Source organism: Melozone crissalis, unplaced genomic scaffold, assembly GCF_028551555.1.
Source record: "Melozone crissalis strain CALT ecotype California unplaced genomic scaffold, PUWL_Pcris_2 ptg000035l_1, whole genome shotgun sequence".
Taxonomy (NCBI): Eukaryota; Metazoa; Chordata; class Aves; order Passeriformes; family Passerellidae; genus Melozone; species Melozone crissalis.
Window position 1 is genome coordinate 4,854,772 of NW_026535813.1, and position 26,067 is coordinate 4,880,838.

General features: G+C 41.4%; 2 pseudogenes; one reads left to right on the forward strand and one right to left on the reverse strand.

Moving 5' to 3' along the window:
• The window catches only part of LOC128941400 (centromere-associated protein E-like), an 83,551-nt pseudogene extending 74,373 nt beyond the window's left edge, over positions 1 to 9,178 (reverse strand).
• A 207-nt stretch (positions 9,179 to 9,385) lies between these two features.
• Positions 9,386 to 26,067, forward strand: part of LOC128941401 (centromere-associated protein E-like) — a 47,119-nt pseudogene continuing 30,437 nt past the window's right edge.

The following is a 26,067-nucleotide window of genomic DNA, read 5'->3' on the forward strand; positions in this document are numbered from 1 at the left end:
CCGCTCTATTGCAAGTCAAAACAAGCTGTCATTCAGTATTGCAGACTTCAAATCCAGTAAATTTGCATAATCATCTGCAGGTTAACTCCAATATAAATATCATTGTAGCAGCACTAATGCAAGCTTTTAAAATTTTGTTTTAAACTAAATATTGAATACAAAATCAGGAAAGACACAATGCACAGATGATAGACAAGTAAAAAAAACAACTAAGAATGATGAACACAGTTAATCCCATTTAATTCTAAAAGGTTTTGGCTAATTTATCTACAAGGATGGTAAGCCTGACAAGAAAGGTTAATTGCTAAACTCCTGGCCTGGTGCATGCTTTTACTGAATCTGTATTTTGGGAAAACTATTTGTAGTGGCTCACATTAACAAGTAGAGTGAATCAGTAAGGAAAGGCTCAAAGGGAGCCAGCTAGTTATGAGGATCCCACATTCACACTAGTCACTTTTGGGACTGTATTCTCCCATACCCTTCTCCCTAAATGCTCCGGACTAGCCCTTGTTTAGTCTATTTGTAACTGGATTTCACATCAATAAAAGGTGTTCCAAAGCCACTACGGCATGAACCAGAACAGCAAAAGTAAGGTCCATCAGGAAGCTGACCTCAAAAGCACATCCCAGGGCTGTCTGCACCAGAAATCCTGCGTGCCCCAATGACACTCCTTGGGAATTACGAAGCTGGGAAGGTTGGGGGACATTTCAAGAAGCTCAGGGCATTCACCACAGTCGACACGTTCAAGAGTAGCAAAGTTCCACGTAAGCATCTAAGTAAAGCAATTGCTTTCACATTCTTACCGTAACTAAATGTTTTGGTACCACTCACGTCGGAAACAGTATTGGTCTCACTTCTCCAGTGCAGGGACACTTTATCTGAGGCATTTTCTCTAAAAGAATAGACACTGTGTTACCTTTATTGGGCGAGGATTCTGCTCCCAAAACGCGGGCCCCTTACCGCGACCCCCTCTCCCCGGATCCCTCCGTCCGCCTCCCTGCCCAACTGCGGGGCACCCAGGGAACCTCCCCTGTCGGCTCACCTGGCGATTAGCGGCCGCACTCGCAGGCACACCATGACGGCGCCCTCGTCCGCCAGGCCCGCCCGGGATAGGAGCAGTGGGACCGGGACAAGGGACAGAGCCAGGAGCGCCCACCCCAACCGCCGCCGAAGCTTGAACTGCGCCCGCAGCCGCTCCCTATTGGCTGCGAGGGACGCACGCCGTGCGTGGAGCGCACCACTCGCACGAGCTGGCGGGGAGGTGGGGGTGGCCGAGGGAAGCGCGGTCAGGACCAGACGGGTGAGCAGCCCCCGAGCTCTCCCGCAACACCTGCAACACCTTCCCCACCTTCCCACCCCCACTACCCCACCCCCACTTCCCCCCCCCCCCCACTTCCACCCCCCCCCAGCTTCGGCTAAGGCTTCTTCCTGCGCAGCCTTGAAAACTAGTTCCTCTTCCACAGTGGGGTCTGCTGCCTCAGTGATTCCTGGCTCACTGGGGAATTCTGCCTCTGCCGGCGGGGGCACTGCAGGAGTGTGGCTTTCTGGATTGTATTTGTGACTCCAGCCAAAGTAGATGTTCTCAATTTTCCTGAGAAAGAGAAGTGAAAGATCACATGTTCACCCCCTGGCAAAATATTAGCAGAGAGACCATCAGGCATCCTTACTCTGCTGTGCAAGAAGTCACTGTGGTGCAGATATCCTATAGCAGAAGAATTTTAAACACAGCACCTCTTTTTAACTGCCCTAATGGTTATTAATACATCTTCTATTTAAAATGATGAAGTGTCACTGCACTGCACTGCAGTACTGCATAGTGGAATGACTGTGTAGTGGAAATCTACATGGAGGTAATAACCACGTGTAGTGGAAACAAACAAACATTAGAACCACAGAATGTAGCTGGTTTTGTAAAAAGTCCCACAAACACAAGTGTATGTGTTTTAAATCAAGTACTGTGCTCAAATACTAATTCAGCGTTTACATCCATTAACTTTATGCCAGCCTTTCCAATAATTAATTGTTTTCAGTCTTAAATACCTATTTACTGTTGCTGTGCATATTTAAGTGGCCTTCTCCATCAGTCTCTGGAATAGCTGGAACTCAGTCAATGAATTAATAATAAAGTAACTCTGCCTGCATTAGAGAGGAACCTGTGTGTAGCACATACAGTCAGTGTTGTAACCATGTCAGGTGGACTCTCACCTGCCAGATGCAAAGGCATAAGATCCAGGCCATCGGTTAGACTGCAGGATTGCAATAGAATATTCCGGGATCAGGTTTGTAGAATCCTGAGCTGTCCAAGCAGGGATGTTTTTCATGCCTGGAGACAGCCAAACACATACTGTCTATGAATAAATGAACTTGACGAGCCTCTACAAAATACTTAAGACTGAGCTACAAGACTTCCACAGAATTCAAGTAAGGTTTATGTTAAGTTGCATGACAGAAAGAGCCAGAAGTCAGAAACACTAAGTGTAGGCACTCTTTTCCAACAGGTGGTTTGCATGAGTGGGTAGGTAGCACAAAAATGCTGATAGACCCCCCCCACATACAGAAAAAATTCAGTAGCACTCACCCCTGGGTCTTTTGTCAAGGACTTTTTATCACTTACAGATAAATTGTATAGCTATATTTCACCTTGATTAAAGAATGGAGAGTAGAAAAATAATCAAATATTGATGTAATCTAATATTGAGGCTCCCTTATTCCTGTGATTTGCTGCAGTGATATGCTAAAAGATCTAAATTCTTATACAAGTAATGTATATCAGTGTACGTGTGTACATATTAATTATTCTATTTACTTAGACATAAACATACATTTTTCTTTTTTCCTAAAAAGATGAGATAAAAATAGCTGAGTGTATTTCATGTAGTAAGCTGTTTTGAACTTGCAATAACATGACAAGTCTAAATTATTTTTTCCTTTTTATCTCAACCAGATGGTTACCTAGTAAACCTGATTATTTCAGCTTTAATGTCAATACTATTAACCATTTTGCTTTTGATTGATTTTGTAAAAGAACGTGTTTACCCTACAGAGGCAAAGTATATTGCTCCAAGAAGTGTCAGAGTTTAACTTCAAATATTTACTGCTAAATGACAACATTCCTAGTGACTCTCTATCATAAACTTCATATTCCATGAAGAATACCTTCATCTTCAGAGATCAGAGTAAGAAGGAGTTGTCCTGTTTCTTCCTGGTGCTCTTCTTCCTCCTCCTCTTCCTCCTCTTCACCTTCTTCTTCATCTTCCTCTTATTTTTGAGCAGGATTAATCCAAACACAGCGACCCTATAATTGATGTGGAAAAGTAATAAATACATGTAACAATCATTGAAAGAATGCCAGTTAAAACTAGTTAAAACAATTGGCTCAGACTCACACACAGTTAAGGGATAGGGAGAAGAAAAATACGTATTCCATAACTGGAATATTGTTAACAAAATATTGTATCCTCTTGGCAGAATGTTCCCCTCATTCATTCCTGCTTACTGTTTGAGAATAACCTTATACCTCTGTCATCAGCTTTTTGTCATTTTGTATTCTTCAGTTCCTGGCCAGTTTGGTTTATATCCTTGCTATATTACGAGTTACTGCAAACTATGGACTTATTCCTTCTTTTTAAAATATGCCTTGTTATTTGGCTACCAGTCAGAGGAATGTAACAGAATGTTCTTAAGATTCTACTGCATACTAATTTTATTTTTTACAACTACTGTTTTGCTGGTAGTAAGTTTAAATCCTATTTCCTATAATTTGCTGTTATTTTACACTAGCATTCTTGAATTGGTAGACTGGCCATCAAATCATCCAGCAATAAAAACCAAATTAGTAATTCCTCTTTCTAGCACTAGTCTGATAGAACATGTTTTAAAGTTTTTTTTCATTCAAATGTTTCACAGCAGAAAGTATAAAACAAAAAATTAACCAGAGGAAAACACCATGTAAGTTTCATTTAGCGTACAACCATAAGCTGTCTGGGTTTTAGCATCCTACCCAAGAAAAAAGAATTTTAAACATTTTAATCAAATAAGGATCTCAAAGCAGAAAACTTAATACAGAAAATTGTAAGAAATGATTGTTATCTATCAGGGCCTAGCTCCATACTGTTATTTAAAGACAGGTTTCAATCTCAATAATACATCACTAGAAAAAGTACTAAACCTAGAGGGTTCATATATATATATAAACAAAGATGGTATATGTAAATACACACAAGATATTGATGTATTATATAACATATAAAAGTACGTGTTTTATGTGTAAGATATTTTGGTATTATATATGATCCAAAATGTATTTTCTATATAAAAATCTTTCAATCCAATACCATTTCTGGTGAATAGTTTGCATGTGCAGGTGAGGAGTGTCACTCACGCTCTGTTACCCCACAAGCACTGCAGTGTGAGTGGCATCCGAGGCCCATGTGAGCAATGCTGGCACACACCTGCTTTAGAATGCCCTTGACATGGTGTGCCCACATGGCCAGGGACTCCACCATTTCAGCCACAGGAGGAGGCTCAAACTCAGGGTTTTCTTCATGTGTATCTCCTCCTCCTTCTTCTTCTTCTTCATCCTCTGGAAACTGGTAAAATCCAGTGGGAGAGACGTGGGTTCCTGCTGAGATTCATGCTATCTGTGCGCGCAGGTAATTGGCCTCGTTTCCAGGAAAAGGAGGGAAGCTCACAATAGGAGCATCCACGTGACCAGTGAAGAACTTCTTGATTTGCCTGGCACAGACAATCTGGGCTGGTGTCACTGGAGGCAACTTCACCCAGGGTTTGCCTGGCTCGTTACAGACAAAATAGACATATTTATTTGTCCCAGTTCCATTTGCTTCTTTTGGGATCTCAGGTGGGGGTTTATAGGTGGACTTTGGTGGTTCAGGTTCTTTTTATTTCTGCTCCTCTTCTTCCTCACCCATCTCTTTCTCTTCTTCTGCAACAGTTTCCTCTTCTTCCTCTCCTCTTTCCTCCTCCTGAACTGTACTTCAGCTATAATATAGTTCATTTCCAGGCCCAAAATTTTGCCCCAGAAGCGACAGGTCTGGATTGGCTGAACAGTAATTAGATTTTTAAAGGCAAGGAATATGTAATAGCATTCATCATTGCTCAGGCCAATTCCAGCCTGTTCAAAATAAAAGGCTGTTTCCATCACATTTGGTAGAGCAGGCTCTCCCTAGGAAAGAAGATTCAGAGATAGAAAATTATACTTCACTTTCCTATAGTGCCACTCATTATCTCAAAGTCCTTTGTAGACATTCATTCACTACTTTTTTTACTATCATTTAGAAAAATTAAAAGTCTTTTAGTGGTAAAGATGAGAAGATGAACGGCAGCTCTTAGAACACAGGATTTCAAAATTTAAACTCCTAATTGCTGCAAAATAAGGAAAGTCAGCATTCTTACACGAGATTTACAAGGGATTCAGTGCTAGGGCATGTCAGCTAAGACATCTTTGATGCCTGCAAACAGTGAAACTGTGTGTCATGGTTTGGGCCTGGCACAGAGCCAGTGCCCCCATGAGAATACCTTCTCCCTGGTGTCTGCTGTGAGATGTGACCAGGAATAAGCAAAGCAGGCTCTAGCTTAAACATAAAGAAAACTTTATTACCTAAACTACAATAAAAGAAGAAAAAACCTATAAGGGAAAAAAATTGAAAACCTTACAAAAAAGCACTTTCCTCCTCCCTACCACCCAAAAATTTCCCAATCCAATACATTCCCCCAAATCACCAACTGCCCAGTCTGGCACCACCCTTTAGGATATTCAAACTTCAGTCCATGAAGAGGAGAGGAGTCCTTCTTGCACCATAGGCTTCCCCTGGAAGCACGCTGAAACTTTGTGTGCTTCCATGTCACTCAGCACCGCCCGGAAAGTCCTTTTGCCTCTTGTGACATCTTCCTTCCATGCCCAGTGCTCTCACCACTGTGCATGGACCAGAGCTGCTTTTAGGATTGTCTTTTAAGGATGCCTTGTCTCACTCCAAAAAGGCACAGTCTCTGCTTTGGGACATCTGTCCCCCCCATTTTTTTTCCAACCCCCTGGGGCCGAGGGGTCCCCACAATGAACCCTCCTGGTTCTGAGGCACTGGACGAGGGAGGGCGATCCGTCCTCTTTGCCTCTAAGTCCCAAGAGAGCCTCCCAGAGCCGAAGCTCTGCTTTTAACCCCTGTGTGTTCTCAGAGGTGTGTCCAAACCCCACTGGCTACACCAGGTGCCAATATCAAAATCCAAGCACCCATTGGTTTGACCACAGCATCCCAGAATTCCCACTTCTTCCTGGTCAAACCACCACACTGTGTTTCCTTGTGTTGTAGATAATACAACGCAAGATTTTATGTATTTAGGCACCAGAGCAACAACATTTCTCTGGGGTGAATGTTGCTTGGCATACAGCTGTCAGAACCCAGGACATCCCTCTGGCTGTCCTGAGCAGCCAAGACCCCTGCCAGGAGTCTCAGAGACCCTGGCACAGAGCCCAAAATGCCTGTGGTTTTGATTATGACCTGTGGAGCAAGTTACCAACCTTGTATGAAGATCAGCAAGACACAACAGTTTAAGTAGAATATAAGTGAAGTTATCACAGGGTGGAAAAGTAGATTTTAGGGTTTTTGGTATGGGGGTTCAGGAGGCAAGATGGAGGGAACTGGGTGTATCCAGCCTTTCTCCTTCTTCTTCTTGGCCTCCATCTTCTGCTGTGATGTTGGCACTTACAGATTGGTTTAGAGTAGAAGCTCACTGTCTAACATAGGTGATAGGTATTGGAAAGTAATTGTAAACATTGTATACGTAGTTTTTAGTATAAAGACATAACACCGCCCTGGGGGCAGGCAGCGTGCCTCGGACTGTCTTGCTGAGCTGACCTCGTCAGGGCAGGAGACAATTTTTTATAGGTAAGATAAAATAAACAACCTTGAGACCGAGAAATGAAGAGCCCTGACTCCTTCTTGAAGCGCCGGGCTGGGAAAAGACACTTTCGAACTTTTCTCAGGGTCACTCTGACAAGCTAATGATCGCGACATACAGCTCCCTGCAGTTTTTAAACTATTGCCCCCTCTCTTATCAAAGTCTATTGTAAGACTCCATCTGGCTTCAGTGGAAGCAGAACTAGGCAAATAATTAAGTATTTCCAGTTGCTCTACCACCCATCTCTCATTTTATGGGGGCAGGTGATCATATAACACAGAGTTATTAGAAGTTGGACATGACAGGGTAGGGAATTTGGAAGAATTAGTGCTAGTTTCATATGGAATTTCTTTGGATATGACAGTTTTCTTATAACCATGCAAGATTGATAGGATTATGGAAAATTCAGAATTCCTTTCTGAAATACCCTACCTTTTTTCCCATTTTCAGCATCTTATACTGTTAATGTAAGATACATACCAGGCTATGGAAAAGATGAAGGACTATCTCTTCTGTGGTTGGTATTTGTACTCTGCAATGGTAATTCATTTGAATATATACTGGTTAACTTCATATGAAAATCAACATCTTGTTGAATGATTTCCCTTGGCTATTATAATTCTTATTTATATTCTTTTATTTCTCATTATAAGATTTCTCATTTTTCCTTGGGTACAGATGCTTCTGCATATAAGCAACTGAATAATCAAAAATCCTGTTTTAAGAAGTGGCTTTTCAATTGTATTAGTTCTCCATTAAAACCATATTTTGTTTCAGTTGGAGAAGGACAGACTGGAACCGCACAAGGAGCTGGAAGCATCATAACATTCTGCATTCTGCTATTTTACAGTAGCAACTGTGCAAAATATTGTCAAAGACGATGTCAGTAAGAATACATCTCAAAGAAGAATGTATGTCAAAGAATATATCAAGAACTATGGTCACTTTAGGTAAAGAAACATCCCTTTTATTAAAAGAAAATGAACTTGGATGCAATATTCCGTGCTGAACTGGCATATGGAAGATGTTACAAACCTTACTTTCTGTTTATCACGTCTAGAACGTCCCTGATTATAATGGTTCAGAATATTAGATTTACATCAGGAAAAAATCTCAACTAAGTAACCAGATGGGTTTTCTTCTTCAGAGCTAGACATGGGGCAAGCTCAGCTGTGAAGAGGTTACATGGTGCTGTGACTGCAATTATTTGTACGGTCAGGAGAGGCAGCACTACAGAAGAGACCACAACTTCCTCCCTTTCTCCTTCCCCTTCTCACCATCTGCCCACTCCTTCCGTGGTACCCGTTTCACTCCGATAATAACTAACTCACCATCTCTTCATCTAGTTCTTCATGTTCTTCTTCTCCAGCTTCCTTGACGAACAAAGCTTTACACTTTTCTGCAGCTTCAAATGTTGGAGGGATCAGATGTTCATCTCGAGGAGTGTCCATTTTTTCCGAAACTGCGCCCACTTCACATCCTGGCTGATAGTCTCAATTATGTCTACTGTATTTGCGGGCTGTTCATCCAGGATCTTTGTTAGTATAGTAGCAAAATGATCATATCTGTCCTATAAATGTTAATATTGTTGGCTTACTATACAAAAGTCTTAGAATATTATACTTTTAGTAAAAAAAGTAAAGGCTAATCATCTGGATCTTTGGAGAAATCATTGGAACAGTTAGAAGAAAGGGGATCATGGAGCCTTGAGGCAAATTAGGGTTAAAACTAGTCTGATTATACTTAAGAGCATTCCCATCCTCCATTTCTAGTATATACCCCTCTTGTCTATGAGCTGAATCTGAATTTAAACTTATTCTCAATCATATAAACTTGTTTTTGAACTCTCTATAAAATTCCAATAGGGATTTTGTTTCTGAAAGATGTTGGACACTAGTATGCAAGTATCACTAGTGATGAAATATTGCATATATAACATTATCCCATTCTGTATGTACCTTCCTTTGTCCTTTTACCTTTCTCTCCACTCATACTTCCTACCCTATTTGATTGTGATCCTTTTTCAGACTTACAAGTTCAGGCCAGATTTTGTGCTGGTCTTCAGTAAATAGGCTTTTGCATTCTTGATTGTCAGCATCCGGCCTTGGGCATCGGGAATCTCATCCTCATACAGGCTGTAACCAGGCTGGTCAAGACCATAACCCAGTTCGTGTGGCTGGTAAGGGCCATGCCCACCTTCATAGGCATCTTCTGGGTAGGCACTATGTGGTTCCTGTGAAGTGTCTTATCCTGGCGACAGATCCATGCTGTGCCGTGCCCCCGCTGCCCTGGAGTCTGGCTGATGGCTGGCGGTGGCACCTGCAGCTGCTCAGCGCTTTGCACTGCTGGCCCTGGGGGGCCGAGGTTCTCTGGGGGGGCTCGGGGGCCGACACCGTGCTTGTCCTGCTGCCCGGGCCGGCCGGCACGTCCCCTGCACTCCTGTGCTCGGTGCGGGTCCTGGTGCGACTGAGAGATGCTTCTCCTCAGCCCTCGCCTTACCTCCCGCTATTCCCAGGGAGCCGGTCCCGGTTCCCACGTCAGGGGCTCAGGAGGGCGGCAGCCCGGGGCCGCGCTGAGCCGGGTGAGCAGTGTGGGAGCTGTGTCCAGAGCACAGGCGGGCTCGCTGCGGCCCTTCCCGCGGGCCGGCCTGGGCGGGGGCTCGCTGGGAGCCCGGGGTGCGGCCCGGCCCGGTCCGGCCCGGGGACTCCGCGCGGCCCCTCAGCAGCGGCAACGGCGGCGGCGGCGGGCGGGGCGTCACCGGGGGAACGCGGCCGCGGGCAGGGAGGGCAGCCCAGTGACCCGCCCCAGCTGCCGCGCCCCTTGCCAGAGGGCTTTTGAGCCCTTCATTACTTTCAGAGAGACCTACGAGGTGATGGCGAAAGGAAGGTGCTTGAGCCTGGTCTGTACGCGGTTCTGACCAACCTGGTCTAGTGAATGGCATCCCTGCTTATGGCATCACGTGAGAAGTAGGTGATGGCTAATGTCCCTTCCAACTCAAACCAGTCCTGTTCTGTTAAACCATGAAATGCAGTTAATACTTTCCCTTGAATGTTTGTGATATGAGTCTTTCAGCTGTCTGCTGAGAGCAAAAGAGTGGTTCTTCAAAAGTTTAATCTTGTTTTGAAAGGTTGTTAATTTCCCTTCATTGTTTTTATGTGTGCTTTAGTGGTGATATGCTGTTCATAAAGTACAAAGGTTTTTAAGTGAAAAAAAAAATCTATTATTGGATCCAAGGGGAAAAAACCCAAGCAGTTATAAGTTAAGTTGGAATGAAGGTGCTTGGATAGAAAGCATAATCAGTGTTAATAAGAGAATTATAGAATCTGCTGAGTTGGAAATGGCCCATGAGGATCACTTAGTCCAACTCCTGGCCATGCACAGGACACCCTGAGAGTCACACCATGTGTCCCAGAGCATTGTCCAAATGTTTTGTGATCTCAGACAAATTCAGTGCTGTTACCACTTCCCCAGGGAGCTTGTTCCAGTGTCCAACCACCCTCTGGGTGGAAAACCTTTTCTTGGTATTTGGCCTAAACCTCCCCTGACTCAGCTTCATGCTGTTTCCTCTTGTCCTGTCACAGGTCAAGAAAATGAAGAATTAAGGCAATAGATGGCCATAAAGTGAGTTAACTTTCGTTTGCAACAGTATTCAAATACTACGTTGTTTAAAGAATTGGTGTTATTTCCCATTATCCTACTCTGATTTCGTTGGCAAAGGATTGTCTGTTTCTCCAAGGCAAGTCTGTTTTTCCAGTGACAGTAATAGGTGAATGATCTTCCTGCTCTTATCTTGACCTGTCGTGTTTCTTCTCCCCTCTCCAGTTCAAAAGAGGGAGTGATAGAAAATCAACTTTGGGGGGCCCCTGGCATCCAGCAAGGGTGAAGCCAATACAGTGCTGTAAAAATCTCAGCTGAATGCCCTATGAATAAGTTGTGTCAAATAAAGTAGTGCAATACCTGAACTGTAAAATACACTTCTCTGTCATTGATGGATCAGCTAATGTAACTTTTAAAGAGTCTAGTTTATTTTGGATTTAAATAATATTATTTCTAATATGATTTATTACAAGCAACCAGAAAAAAAAAATGAAATAGCTATGGCAAACTTCTGTCACGTTCCAAGAGAGTAAATGCTAGAAGTATCATTGAGGAATCTGACCCATTGTGAAGGAGTAGCAGAACACACTTTTCCACATCCTTAACGGGTGGAGCATTTATATCAAGAACTAAAAAGTTTCTGCATTGTGTTCCTATGATTCCAACAGGTAAGACATGATAAAAAAAGTTAGTTCTGCTGGGTTTCTACTCGTAGAGGCTTTTTAATTGATCTTTGCAAGGAATGTGCCCAGGCTCACTTTGCAGAACTTGCCCATCGACTGCAGAGGGCGATACAGTACTTGCAAATTACTTGTGAACTCCTTTTATTTGAGTTCCGTATCTCACATTTGGAGGGAAAATTTGTTTAGTATTTCAATTCTGTTAAAGCTGTATGAACTAAGTTACCTTTCTGCTTGTGTGTTGAGTGAAGTAACTGCTCAAGAAAGGGCAAGTGCTTGGTCATTTCAATTTTATTCAGCAAAGAAAGAAAACTGGGGCCACCTATATTGCAATTGTTTAAGTTAAGACACATGTGAAATGTGCAAGGGCTCAGGACAAGTAACTCATCAGTGCAGAAGGGTGTTTCACCAAAGTGCTATGATGGTCTTTTGTTGGAATACAAAAGTAGGAAATGGATATGTGCAATACTGCAGCATAATCATACTCTGATCATTGTCAGTAGCATGGGTTAATTAGCAGAACAGCAACTAAAGTATTAATGTTTTCCCTTTCCAAAGGAGGTTTGTATTGTCTCTGCTGTGGCCAGGTAGCCATTGTTTCTTGTCCAGTGGAATCAATTCTGCTTTTCAGTAGCTTTTTTTTCTTTTTTTTTTTGAACTCAACTCCTACCTGTTACTGGCTTTGAAATGGCGATCAAAAAAATGTTGCACATAGAACTGGACAGCTGTTGCATTTCTATACAGGTTCATTTGTGAATTTTGAACATGCGAATTTTGCACTGGGAAGGGAATAACAGGCATAGTGAAGAAAGCTTCCCTTTTCATCTGATAATCCTTCTCTGCTCGATTGATTTCTTTGCAAACAAGTATTGAATTGAAAAGCCCAGATTCAGGTCCCATGTATGCCTTCTTAGAAGAATGCCTTCATCTCCAGACCAGTAAGTAGCATCTATAACTAATGAGGTGAAGCTGGTCTTTCCTGTGTAGCTGGCAAGGCAAATTTAACTTAATTCCAGCCTATATAATAGGAAGCAGCTGCTGTTGCTTTCTGCTCAGAGCTTGTTCCATCAAGTAGTTGCAGGTGTGCTGGCAGCTCTCTTAAGAGGAGGGCATAATTAGTAGGGTCTTGTTGGATTTCCTGTGGCATAGGTTTCAAACTGCGTGTTGTGGTCAAGACTCCAGTTCCTGAGGGTCTGAAGATTCTCTTTGGTTTTTCCTTTTCACTGTGTTTATGGATTAAATTCTTATGCTTTTTCTGACTGCTTCCAAATTACTTCAAGAGGAAAGGTACTTGAAAAGTACAGATTTTGTCTTGCTACCTTTGTTAGTTCTTGTTAAAAGTCTACTAACTACATAACTACATTTTAATCTCGTTTTCATAGTTTTCCATCAAGTCAAAGTTCTCCTTTGTATGTCACTTCTAATAGTAATTTCCTGCTAAATATCTAAGGAAGTTCTTGTATATATAAAAGTAAATATTATTCCCTGAATCTTAAATGTTTATGGTGCAGAGAGGAAGAGATACTCATACAAGTTCTCCTTAAAATATGGCAGACTTTTTTCTGTTGGTTCAAAAGTTTTCACAGAGTCATTACTGCAGGTATGCATCTTTCTTCTCTCATAGGGAGATTGATTCTTTTGTTTTCTTTGGGCTGTATGCTAAAGCCAAGCTGTATTCCTCAGGTGGTCATAGACATTAGATTAGCACTGGCAGTTTGAGATGCTTTCCAATATTATTGGAAAGCTGAGAGACCATCATCCTTCTGCACGGGACTGATAGGAAATGCATTTGGTGCTCTGAAGGAAATAATAATGATTTTTTGATATCTAGTGCTGGCTTTTGCTCTTATTGAAGTCAGCAGGAGCTTTGCTGCTGACTTCTGTGAAAGTGAGATTAGGTCCTTTGTCATTTCATTTTCATGTTTCAACATAGGTGAGGATATATGCTGGGCGACAAACTGGGTTTAATTCTGACTTAGGGTGGAGAGTTCCTGTGGTTAATGTGGAGTGTGACTTTGCATCCTGATGTGTGAATTCTGTATTTTACATTCCCTGAGTTCAGAAAATCACCACAAGTTACAGGTGGTGGTGCAGTGGTGGCAGCATTGGCATGGACCAGTAAAGTTTCAAGGGGGAATTTTTATTTTTTCCACTTGGTAATCTGAGTTCTAAAGCTTTGTTGTGAAGTAAGCTTTTGTTCAAACTATGTTATTACAGTGACATGGTGAGGATTTTTGTTAGGAGAAGTGCAGGAAGTTGAAGCTGATAGTTTTTTAGACTCTGGAATGTCATGTCTTTGGGTATGTGATGTCTATTACTGAAGGTGATGGTATTTCTCTGGCTTTGGTCACTGTGTAACTGGCTAAAAATTGCATGGGACAGCATGATTTGTGCTTCATGGGTGCTGTATCTCTAATTTATAATAATTTTCACTGATGTTGATGTATCATTTCTTACCTGCTGGTACTATCAGCATGGTGAGTCTTGATACTTAAGAGAGAAAGTTGAACTTTCTGGCAAAGAGGGTCTGGCAGTTGTGCGTCAAACTTTTAAGTAAATGCTGAATTTAACTGCTGCTAGCCGAGGTGCTTTGTACTGGTGCTCAGAGCTGTCCATTTCCTATAAGTCTCTTAGATCACAACTGCACATTTTGGAGTCGTGTGACACTTTCTGGGGTGGGCAGAAAGGCAGAGTGATTCTTGCTAGCATGTTACAGATGTGATACAGGGTTCAAATGGGCCTGTTTTGGATCCACATAGGGCCAGCTCAGCTTCTGCTACATGTTTTTGTCAACTGGTGTGCAGAGAATTCTGAATGTCTTGGTGGGGTGGGGTCTTCCCTCAGAAAGTTCTGACTGTGCGTAATTGTGTGTTGCAGCACTGTTCTCCTCAACTGAACCTGTGGTTCACATTGAGAACACCCAGTTTGCTCCTCAGTATAGATCCTAAAGCAGTATAGATCCTAAAGATCACTGTGTTGCAACAGTGCAAAACCGGACTATGGGAGTTTAGGACCTTTGCTGCAGCAGTAGTGTGGTGGAATTGGCTTCGAATAACCTCCTCTGCTTGAAGGCTTGTTTTCTCCTTGCTGTGCATGTGAATTTCTCCTTCTTGGGAGCATAGGGGAGGGGAGCTTTTGTTCATTGCAGAAATTCTTGGCAATTTTGTTTCAGTGAAGAGTCAATTAATTGTAGTTACTGGAAGGGAGGTTCACTTTTTGCTTTGCAGATCTGGAACTTCTGCTGTATTTCTGAGAGTCATCTTTTATATTTATTAGATACTGTGTTCAATTTACAATGATTATGTATAAAGGTTTTATTCTTACATGAAGCTGAGCAAGTACAAGTACTTCAAGATGATTAAAAACTTAATTCCTTATTTTGGTTTTTCCTAGCTGTGTGTCACAGCACTTTCATTGTAGAGAGAATGGATTCTTTCATTTCCCCCCCTACCATGGTAAGCCCTCTAGTCTGCAGCAGTGGTGTAGAACAGGGTATAATGATTCAGCAGTATTTTCCCAAAACTATCTAAATCATGCAGAAATAGAGAACCAGTACTGACACATTCCCCTTTCAAATAGTTAGGAGGAGGTGAGAAGCATATTCTTTGCTATTTATCAAATAATTATAAAATAAATATTCTAAAACTAAAATCCCACAGAAGTGTAGATGGAATTGTTTCCATTAGAAATAAATGGCTACAGGGTTTTGTGGAAGTTAGGGATATATAGAAGAGGTTTAAGTATTTCTTTAGCATTAGTCATTTATGCAAGCTCACCCTAATTCTTTGCAGTAGGAGCTTGCCATGTTAGACTCAAAGAATGAAATTCTACTAAAAAATCCATTTTCATATTGCAGTCCTGTCACGAAATTCATGTTACTGAATATGACTTTAAAACAATTCAACTTTTCAGGCCATGTTACTTTTCAACAACACCCAATCAAGTTGTCCTATATTATGGTGTTTCAACTGTGTGATGTGTAATAATGGACATGGTTGAAGATAGCACTATACTCAAAATAGTGTGTTTAAATTGTATTCACTGAGTTAATAATGCAATTGCATTCTTAATTGGAAATAATACCCAAAGTGTAATGGGGAAGTAAGCCTATAAAGTTGACTTTGATTTCCACTAAAGAGAAATGCATCTTTATCCTTGAGCTTTCACGAAATGACATTAGATCAGTCATTTTATCTGGAAATAATTTCTACAAATTCAAACACTCATTCTTTGTAAATTTGATGTCTGTGATCTGTATCCGTTGTTGCAGACAATTTTGTCCCATTTTTTTTTCCAGACTTGTAGAACTTCCTGTAAACAATCTTCTCCTAGTAACAAACATGCTCACTTGAAAACTGCTTTTGTTTTCTTCTTTGTCTTCCTTTTTATTATGTTGGATACAGCTTTTATTTTCAGTTAGTTGTTTAGTCACCATGTCTTTTTTCTCCTCAATGAAAAGCACAAGATAAAACAAAAATTTGCATCACCATTCAAAGTACTATATTTAGGGGAAGTAAACAGGAGTACCTATGAAGTGTCTCAGAGATGTTTCTCCTTACTTTATATTACTTTATATTAACAACTTTGCAATGTCTTGTCTTTCCATAATGTTTTACATACAAATACATTTTGCATATAAAGTACAGTGTGAATTTAGATAGTACTGCAGAGTCTATTAGTCTGTTTTTCATGCAAGATATTTATAGAACCATTCTAAACAATATCTTGCTCGCCTGCATTTGAAACTTGTTTCAGTCTATGCTTTGTTGATGAAAACAGCTTCTTTAGCTGCCAGTGATAAGTGTTCAAAGCATTCATGTTAAACCATAATTTATTCTTTTTGCATTCCTTTGTCAAAATATGAAAAAACATCTTTCCAGGTAAGAAAATGTAGGAGCATCGGAAAATGTGCCATTAAGTATGTAAAACTTGGGGCTCTGACATTTCACTTATAGCTGTCTGGAGTGAGACTGAGAACTCTTTGATCCTTGGAGTTAACATGCATGGGGTAAAATGTTTTGAATTTAAAAAGACATTACAATCCATGCATTGAGCAAGGATTGCTTAAGTGAATGACTGGGAAATTGTCATTGTATGCTATAAATTATGCATCTCTTCGGGCTTTAGTCACCTTTCTTATAACAGAAAGGGGTCACTATTATCTGTTTCAGACTCCAAATTTATTGATGTTCTACTGAAGGAGAAGGCAACTTTCTGCCTTTTTCCTTTCTTGTCCAAAGAAATGAGTAGGGCTTGTTTTCTGAAGAGCAGGTGCTGGGGCACAAACCCTTTATGTTTGCCTGGGTAGAGCTCACTAGGGGAGAGACCTGAATTCAGCTCCCTTCAGGCTAAGATTCAAACCATATTCCTCTCATCTAAATAAGGGAACTGGATCTGTTGGAGGGGACTTGGGTACACTCCTAAAGTCTGCTATCCTTTTCCTGGCTTAATATTCCAAGTTGTTCTTTTCATCTTTGATGAAGTGAAACCATGACCTTGGACTACAGGTGTGAGCGATTTCTTAGGAGATTCCAGTACCATCAGTGAAAAAATGAAAACAATGAGTGCTATACTTGACAGCCAACAGTAGTTTTTCCATGTGAGGCAAAAACATGGGGAGCAAAAAGTCCAGGCAGTAAAATGATTCACAATAGAGCTTATACTTCTCTGTAAGGAATCTAGATCCAAGCACTGTCTGTTAGTCCTGCAGTGGTTTTCTTCCTGAAGTGACCATGATTTCATTCAGAGGGCCAAACTACCTTGTAGAGTTCCTTAGTTATCTCAGAGAGACAGTTATGGCTCAAAAATCTTGTCTGAAAGGAATCTGCATTACATTTTTTCATTTATGATATTTCACAGAAGGACATATTAAGCTCATGCATTAAAAGAAAAACCCTAACTTTTTGTACAGATATAAATAAGTGTGAAGCAATAAGAATGATGCTTTGAGTTTAAAAAAAAGAAAACCAAGCCTCTTACTTACAATGTGGTGTATTTACAGATGAAAATAAATCATAACAGGAAACCTTTAGGCAGTCTTAACGTGCCTGCTACCTTGCATTTCCATTCTTGTTGACAGCTCATGGTAATTGGTGCTTTGGGTTGAGATAATTATTAGTAAAATACTACTGAGTGTTGTGAGGTGATGCTTTACCTGCTGCTTTGAGACAAGCATCAAAACCTTTGTGAATAGGTTTACACACTTTGTTATTTGTATTCAAAAGAATATAATGGCTCTGGAATTCTGAGTTAACAGGTTTAATTATGCACCATATGACACTGAATTAGCTTATCCAGCACTTGAAGACACATTGTATTAGTGTTCTTCTTTCTGTGGGGATGAAAATAGTGTCTAGGTGGTTTCATTACCAGGTTTGTGAATGCTCAAGCTGTTTCTAAAAGGCGCTTCTTCAGCCTGAGGTCTTAGAGACTCAAAGCTTCTTTTAATATGTAATCCAGAGTTTGGAGTTTATTTGAATGAGGTATAGATTTTGTATTGATTTGTGTGATTATTAATTGGGCAACTCTTGCCATTTATTCCTAATCAGCCTTTCACTCTTTGTGTTAAATAATTTTGTGATCAGAAAGTTAACCTTTGATAACGAAGCAAACTGGATTATTATTAATATTAAAACTGGATTATTTTGACATTGTGCTAAAAAGAAAAAATCAGGTCCAGTTTTAAATGGTATAGTTCATGTTGCCTTTCTCTTCATTTTCTTAATACTGAAGTACAACAAAAATGGGGAGAAAAAGGCTTCTAAATACAAGTATTAGTACTTTGAATTTTACCTCTCTCAATCCTAACATCTTTACAGGTTTCTGGCTGCCTTATGAGAAACACAGAAATCCAAATATAATAGGAATCAAGACACAGTAATGGCAAAATTGCCATGTATCTTATTTTTGGGAAACTGTAGTTTCTGAAATCCTGGACCTCTTCCAGAAGTTGTATTTCTTCCCCAAGCCTTACCTGCTCCCCTTTTCCACTGTGGGCCTAAGGCATTTCTTGAAAGCTGCCTCTCTTGACCCAGGTGTATCTTCCATCTGCAGCTGATGGGCTGTTCATTTCCTCTAAGCATGTGCTATAAATTCATTTACCAACAACTATCTTCCATTCCATCTCCTCTGCCTGACTGTGGGACTTGCCTTTGAGTGAGTCTGAGCGCTCATAACTCAGGATCTGTGAGCTCTATTCACCTGGGGTGTGTGGGGAGAGGAATGGAAGTTTGATTATTAATTTCCTGTTAGAGGGAACTCAGTTACTCTGTTGTGGAGCTTGTCCTCTCTCATCTCTTCCTGCAGTAAGGTCACAAATTACCTTTTGCCCCGATGTGAGATTTTTGGTCCAGTGTTAACAGAAAAATCATTCAGAAAGCTTGCCTATTTTCATTCTAGTTTAATTATAGAGAAGTTACTGCCTGAATTATGGGGAAAAGAGAAGAGCACTTCTTAGCAAAAAAACCCACTAAATGTGTCATTATTTGAAGATACTGTATTTAAATAAGTCCCATTTGTAACTGAAATTAATTTATACATTTTATTTTGGACAAAGATAGGGAGAGGAAGAGAAATAGTCCTAATAAGTTCTGAATGGATACAATTGTACTTAGAAGGCTATTTTCAACAGTTTTGAATCAGAACAGCTCTATTGCAATCCATAAAACTGCATCTCTTTGGTAGATGAAAATCTCTCTTGTGATATCTGTGGTATTCTTAATACTGTCTTGCTATCTTTTTCCTTTCCAACTTTCTTGACCTATTTTAATTCTAAAGTGAAGGATCAAGAGTGTTTTGAGATGAGCAGATAAGATTAAAGTGGCAAAGTGTTTTGCGGAGATAGCCATAAACTCCACAACTTTGTGAAAGTTGTAAAGCCGGTATGTTTATTATTACAGCGCCGGACGCATGCGGAGATTCCTCTCCTTAAAAGACATGCGTACCTCTGGGAACTTCAGGTCCCTTTTTATCCCCCTCTCAGATACATGTGCATACAATTTCACAATAGGTTCGTACATATTCATTTTTTTGAATTCCGCATGACATTTGCCGCTATTTCTTCTTTATCAGAAAGAATTCCTAGGTCAGGTTGACTTGCTCTCACAGCAGTCTCTGTCTGTCTCTATCACCCTCTGTCTCCCCCCCTTTATCTCTGTCCTTCACTGAAGCAACTTCACTGAGCCTAGGTTCTGCAGTCAGGCTAAATAGCTGTGGTTTCTAACCACAGACTCAACTCAAGAAGGTACATTTCACCTAAATCAAAATGGATTTCTACCTTGGAAAATTTCTACTTTGCCTCATTCCCCCTTTTCCTAAAAGGAGGAAGTAAATTCTTTTGCTTCATACAAATTCTTATGACAAGTGTACTTTAGTGCTTTACAATGTACGTTTGATAATGGACAATCTTAAACTTATTCTAACTAATGTTAACAAAACTACAATGGGATGACACAACTTATTAAAGATTCCATTTGCAGTTGGTGACCACCCAAAGACCACATCCCACCAGTGATGATCTGCATTTTGTTTTATTCTTTGCAGAAATCTAGTAATTTCCTTTTGTATCATGTTGGACAGTTCTCTCTGCTTTCTTGGGTTTTTCTACAAGATCTCTAGTAGGTCTTGGTGCTTAATTAAATGCTTTACCAATGTAAGGTCCATTCCAATAGGAGTAGATGATAGTCTGTGATACATTGTGTAATTGGTTTTAATCAACTGGTGGGATGTCACTCCGGCCAAGTACGAAAAACCACACCCGATAATCTTAACAAATTACAAATACAAAAATTAGAATGATTTCTGCTAGACAAAAGAACATTGTTGTTATCAATCTTTAAAGCAGCACAGGCAGTTCTCAGGCACACACATATTTTTTCAGTATATACGAGCAGAGTTTTCTGGTCAGTGACTGGATGAATTTCAAAGTGGCAAATACTCTGTTCAGTGTCTAGACACACATCTTGGGCATTAATAGTATTGCTTTCCCAAATGAATCCCAGCTGTTCTCTAGTAATGCAGGATTTGAAGTTTGCCGTTTGCCACTTTTCATTCACCTTTCGTCCCTACGCTCTATGTTCTGAAGGGTAGAGCACTGTTTTTTCATGGTTTAATCTTAGTGCAATGATGGGGTGGATAACGTAAACAGTGGCATTACATATGGTAAGCACATAGGCAGTGGCCACATTAGAAGCAGGATCATGGGTGAAATTTACCATAGTCTACTAGGATTGAAACTTCCTTTCAAATTCAATCGCATTATCTCAGACAGTTTTCCGAATTTCAGTTGGAAAATTACCTTCACTCCCTTCCCGTATGATCAGAGCTGCTGTTGCTTGCATCTATAACTGTGCTTGTATACAACTGAAAGTTAAAGACACGTTATCTTAAACTGTACTAAGTGCTTCTACTACTAACTTGTGGTCTTGGTCCCCAGCCTTTTCCCACTTTGGCAGTACTTCTGAAATCTGCCAGTGGCTAGTTCTTAATGCCAATAGAGATGAGTGTAAGGGCTGTTTCAATTTTGTTAGGCTGCCTGCTGCGGTGGCCAGTTTATTCATCAGTATTTCTGAATCAATTCCATTTAAAACTCCTAATCCTGTCCCTAATATGCCACTTAGATGTTTGTTATGGGGAACAGGAACTGCTTTCTGTCCATGACCATCCCTCCCTGCCAGAGGGATGTGCTGGGCTCACACTGCAAATTCAGACACACTTCACAAGTGTATCTGACAGAGGTTTAGGTCATACTTGAAGCAGATGTTTGTTCTGAAATGCAGAGACCTCAAGGAATCTAACCTCTCCTTCCCCCTCCAAAGCACCTGATTTCCCAGATGTGTGGCAAGCAGGAATGTCTCTCCTGGTCTACAAAACTTCATTATCAACTCCACATGTTTGAGAGACCATTCTGGATTGAATAATAGCTGTTGTTCACTCACATTCTTTACTACGTAGAGGCCTATTTCATACACTTTAGGTTCAAGTTTGGGTAGAGTCTGAACTAGTATGGGTTGTATGAGGTCCTGCTGTGGTAAAAGTGCAGTGTCCACTTTGAATTCAAATGAAAGTCTGATAGCAACTCGAGCTCAAAGGCAGGTCACTTCTACAGGCTGTATCAAGGTGAAATTACAACAACAGTCTGATTCACTTAGGTTATCACAGACTTCCTGGTGTTCATATACACCAGGGAAGGTTCAGACACTAATTACATCTGGTCTCTCATAAGCCGTCCTATTGATGACCTGGCACTCTACTTTGATTTCTTCTCCTCTGATTCCTTGAAGTGTCCACAGTTCCTGTTCCTGCCATTCTTGCTCCTCATATACCTGATTCTCGTGGATTACTACAGTAGATATGTTTAAATCTTTTATCTCAGAAGGTTTTCCCATGGATCCAGTATACTGATTAAATGCCTGGGACCAAGGCCATTGAGCATTGCTTTGGATAGAGGTACTCTCTAGTTCTAAAACTTCAGTTATAATTACATACAAAACAATTCTGTAAACTAAAGTATGAACTACTCCCGACCGCAATATACTCATTTTGCCCGAGTAAGTTTTAGTCTCAGTTCATTGTCTCCTGGTGTCACTCCTGAAGGGGCTTCTGGGCCTTCTTCACCCGAGAGTGATGAATCCAGGCATTCTGCTCCTTGATTTTGATTGCAGTGAAGGTGGTGAGAAGTACTTGCAGTGGTCTCTCCCACTGTGGTTCTGAAGTCTTCTCTGTAAGAGACTTAACATATACATCATCCCCAGGCTATCTAACTCCCTGCTCCGAGTTCCAGCCACATGTTTCTCAATTTCTCTGAGCTGTTTGCTTGAAGCCACCATGTAGGTGGACATTCTGGACATTCCCTTTGTATTCTATATGGTCTTATATAAGGCATTCCAAAAGGATTCAGCATTCCTTTAGCTCAAGGTTTAGTTCGAACTTGCAATAGTGCTAGTGGAAGAGCTTGGGCTAGGGTAGATTAGCTTCCTGCCCCAGTCTTACAATCTGCTGCTTAATCAAATTATTCATTTTCTCTGCCTGGCTGCTTGATTGGGGCAGTATGGAGTGTGAAGTTCTTAATCTATGCCCAGGTGGCCACTAATCTGTTGCACTGCTTTGGAAATGAAATATGATTCTTTATCTGAGGACATCGTGGCTGGAACTCTGAAGCGTGGTATTATTTCTTGTAAAAATAATCTGGTCACCTCTTGAGCTTCGACAGTTCTGGTGGGGAATGTTTCTGGCCACCCTGAAAATGTATCTATCAATACCAGCAAATACTGATACCCCCCTTTCCTTGGGATTGCTGAAAAGTTAATTTGCCACTGCTGTACAGGCCCATGGCCTCTCCCAGTCTGACCGAGTTTTGGCCAGGGGTATTTTGGGGTTAGTCTGGAGGCAAGGATCACACTGTCGGCTCACCTGAGTGATAGTGGCATATAAATTCCTGACAACGATACAACGATTCTTTCAATCAGATGTGTGTTCTAGAAAGCCTGTGGAAATTACTACTTCAAAGTCAACACTTCATTTCAATGCACTCTGTATCACTCGCAGCCTTGGTCATTTTGAGAAAGGAGCCATACTCTATAAAAGGCTTTTAAGTAGTTAGGCCCTAGTGTGTTTTCTAGTGCCCTTCCTTCACTAGTAACCACGAAAATGGGAAGGGATTACTAGCTCTCTTTCAATGGTAGCCCACCCCTTGCAGTTGTATGTCTCTTTTGATTAGTATTATTGTATTATGGCTTACCTTCGAGGGAAATCTTTACCTCACCCTTTGCTGCTTTCTTTGCCTCTCCATCTGCCAGCTCATTCCTTTCCTCCAATTTTAAGCTCACTCTGTGGTGTGCCTTAATAGGCTTTTTCAGGTAGCTGAACTGCTTCCAGCAGCTGGATTTTCTCTTCTTTCCCTGTGAGGTCAGCAGTCCCCTCTCCTTCCAGATGGCTCCATGTGCATGTATGACTCCAAATGCATACCTCGAGTCTGTGTAGATGGTTATTCTCTTCCCTTTTGCCCTTTCCAGGGCACGGGTCAGGGCAATTATCTCAGCCTTCTGCGCAGAGGTCCCTGTTGGTAGGGTTCCAGACTCTATTACCTCTCTGCAGGTAGTCACTGTGTATTTTGCAATGTCGCTTCCCATTGGCAACGTAGCTGCTCCCGTCAGTGAACTAGGTCTCTGCATCGTCCAGAGGGGTGTCCTTTAAGTTGGGCGGCTGGAGTAGGTAGCTTCAATGGTCTCCAGGCAATCATGGTGTACTGCTTCTCCTTGATTTCTGCTGAGAAAGGAAGCTGGGTTGACAATATTAGTCACCACAATCTCTACATCATCTTGCTCTACCATGATGGCTTGGTATTTCAGAAACCTCTGCGGTGAGAGCCAGTGGCCACCCTTTACTTCCAGTACTGCGGACACTGTGTGGGACACTAGCACAGTCATTTTCTGTCCCAGGGTAAACTTGCGTGCCTCTTGAATATTCAGCACAACTGCTGCTACACCTCTGAGGCAACCTGGCCATCCTTTGGCTGTTGCATCTAGTTGCTTAGAGAAGTAAGCAACTGCCCTCCGGTATGGACCCAAGTCCTGAGCCAGTATTCCCTGGGCAATTCCTTGCATGGAAAAATAGAAAGAATGGTTTACTTACATCTGGAAGTTTCAAAGCTGGAGCCGACATGAGGGCACTCTCTAGCTGGTGAAAGGCCCGTGTGGCGTCTTTTGTCCACTGGAGATCTCAGTTTCCATTGGCAATAAGAGCATAGAGGGGTCTGGCGAACAGTCCATAATTATAAACCCACAGCTGGCACTACCCTGCCATGCCTAAGAAGGTTCGGAGTTCTTTCGTTGTCTGGGGTTTCGGGGTTTGGCATATGGCTTCTCTGCTTTAAAGTCTGCTGCTCAGCACTCACTTCTTACCCCAGGTAGATTACCTTCTTAGATTACTTTCTGTTTCACTACCTGTGCCTTTTTCTTTGAGACTCTGCATCCTTGGAGTCCTAGGAAATTCAAAAGGCTTACCGTGCAGGCTTCTCTCACTTCCCTCGTCTGAGTGGCTACTGGAAGATCATCCACGTACTGCAACAGCCTCCTTTCCTCTTGTGGAACTTCCCGGGACTCTGGGTCTTTGTAAACTGTTCTCCAATCAGAGTGGGGAATTTTGAAGCCTTCAGGCACATGGACTATGTGAGCTTGTGTTTGAATGCAAATTTTTCTGGCTGGCTTTGTGGATGGGGAGGCAAAAGAAGGCATCTCTTAGGCCTAAAACAGTGAACCAGGTTAGCTCAGGTGTTAAACAAGTTAGTAAAGTATATGGATTTGCTACCACAGGGTATAAATTCTGTGTTATCTTATTGACAGCCCTTAATCCAGTACTATCAGTTATTGGGCTGATTCCTTCCTTATCTTCCTTTTGAGGGTACTACTCAGTTCTCACTAGTTGTGTTCTTTCCTTAAGCTTGATTACCATGGGGGGGCATTTTTCACCCTCCCTGGTACAGCAGAGGCCCATACTTCTGAAAATACTTATTTACTTATTCTAATATCTCCTTACTAATGTCTTTCTTAATGTCAGTGTCTGTTAATGTTGAGCCTAACCTTTTTATATCATTTGCCTCCAGAGTAACCTTTCTCATTTGAGAATGTTTAGCAAATTGAGCGAATTGTACAAACTTTAAAGGTTTGCACAAGTATGCCTTCTCAGACTGGCCAGTTGTTCAGTTGTTCCCCACACCACAACATAAACATTCTCCACAGGTACTAAGGCTTTATTTAAAACTGAATATATGGCCCTTGTGTCGACTAAAATTCTTCCCTTTTGGGGAGGTCATCTTTACCCTTCCTCCCTTACCTTGGGAGGAGCCTTTAAGAAGTCATATGTACTCATTTTGCAAACTGTGATTGCTTTGCATTTCAGCATGATAATCTTTGTTTGACTTCAGACATTGCTATCTTATGCTGTATGCTGAACAACATGTTTGATTTGCTTTCTCTTTGCCTTGTTTTCCTTTTCAAGGGCCAAGACCAGAGGGCGGTCTGATCTCACAGTCTCTTTGCTATTCTGGGTGATTTCTAAAAACAAAAAGACATTTCAGCATACAAAAACTCTATCCCATTTATCTTCTTATTTTAAAACAGTACTAACAGCAATGAAGTATTATAAATCTTTTTATCTTCTGAGCTGCTCTTACTGGCAACTTCCTCCCAGTGAGCCCCTCCTAAAAGGGGCTAATTTAGGAACCTCTTTGCTCTGGTCAGTTCTCATTATTTATTTCTCCTTGCCCTATCTTGCTTCCACTCAAACCTTTTTTACAGACCTTCACAGTAGTTTCTCGGTTTTCTTCCTATACGCACACAGCTCCAGGTGGCAGGTATCAGATGTGATTCCCACACACAAGCTCTAAGACCTTAGGTTCTGAATCCGCTTGATCAGAAACCTCTAATTTACACTCGGGGCATGTGCCCTGACACTTATTAGAACAGCAAAACAGCAATACCAGCGTTTCTCATAAACACCGCACTGCAATAATACCTGCACATCCAGCTTTTGCCCACAGGCCATTCCCGTGTTCCCTGGGGAGACAGGGCAGCCAGAGCTGTCCCTGTGCCCAGGGGACAGCCACTGTCACCTCACACAGCGTGCTAGCCTCTTGATGCACCAAAGGCTCCCCGAAATTGCCCGCAAAGGCAGGCTATTCTGTTTATTACAGAGAACTTTAAATCCCTACAGCAGATTGTTTCCAGTCCAGACTTACTGCAGTACCAGATGAAGTCTCATAAATCTCATAAGTCTCATTAACTAATTCATCACATTCATCTCTTCTGTATAAACTCTGTTATATAAAATATCAGTCTTTTCTAGTTCTCTTCTTGCACAATCTAATTAAGCACTGTGTCTA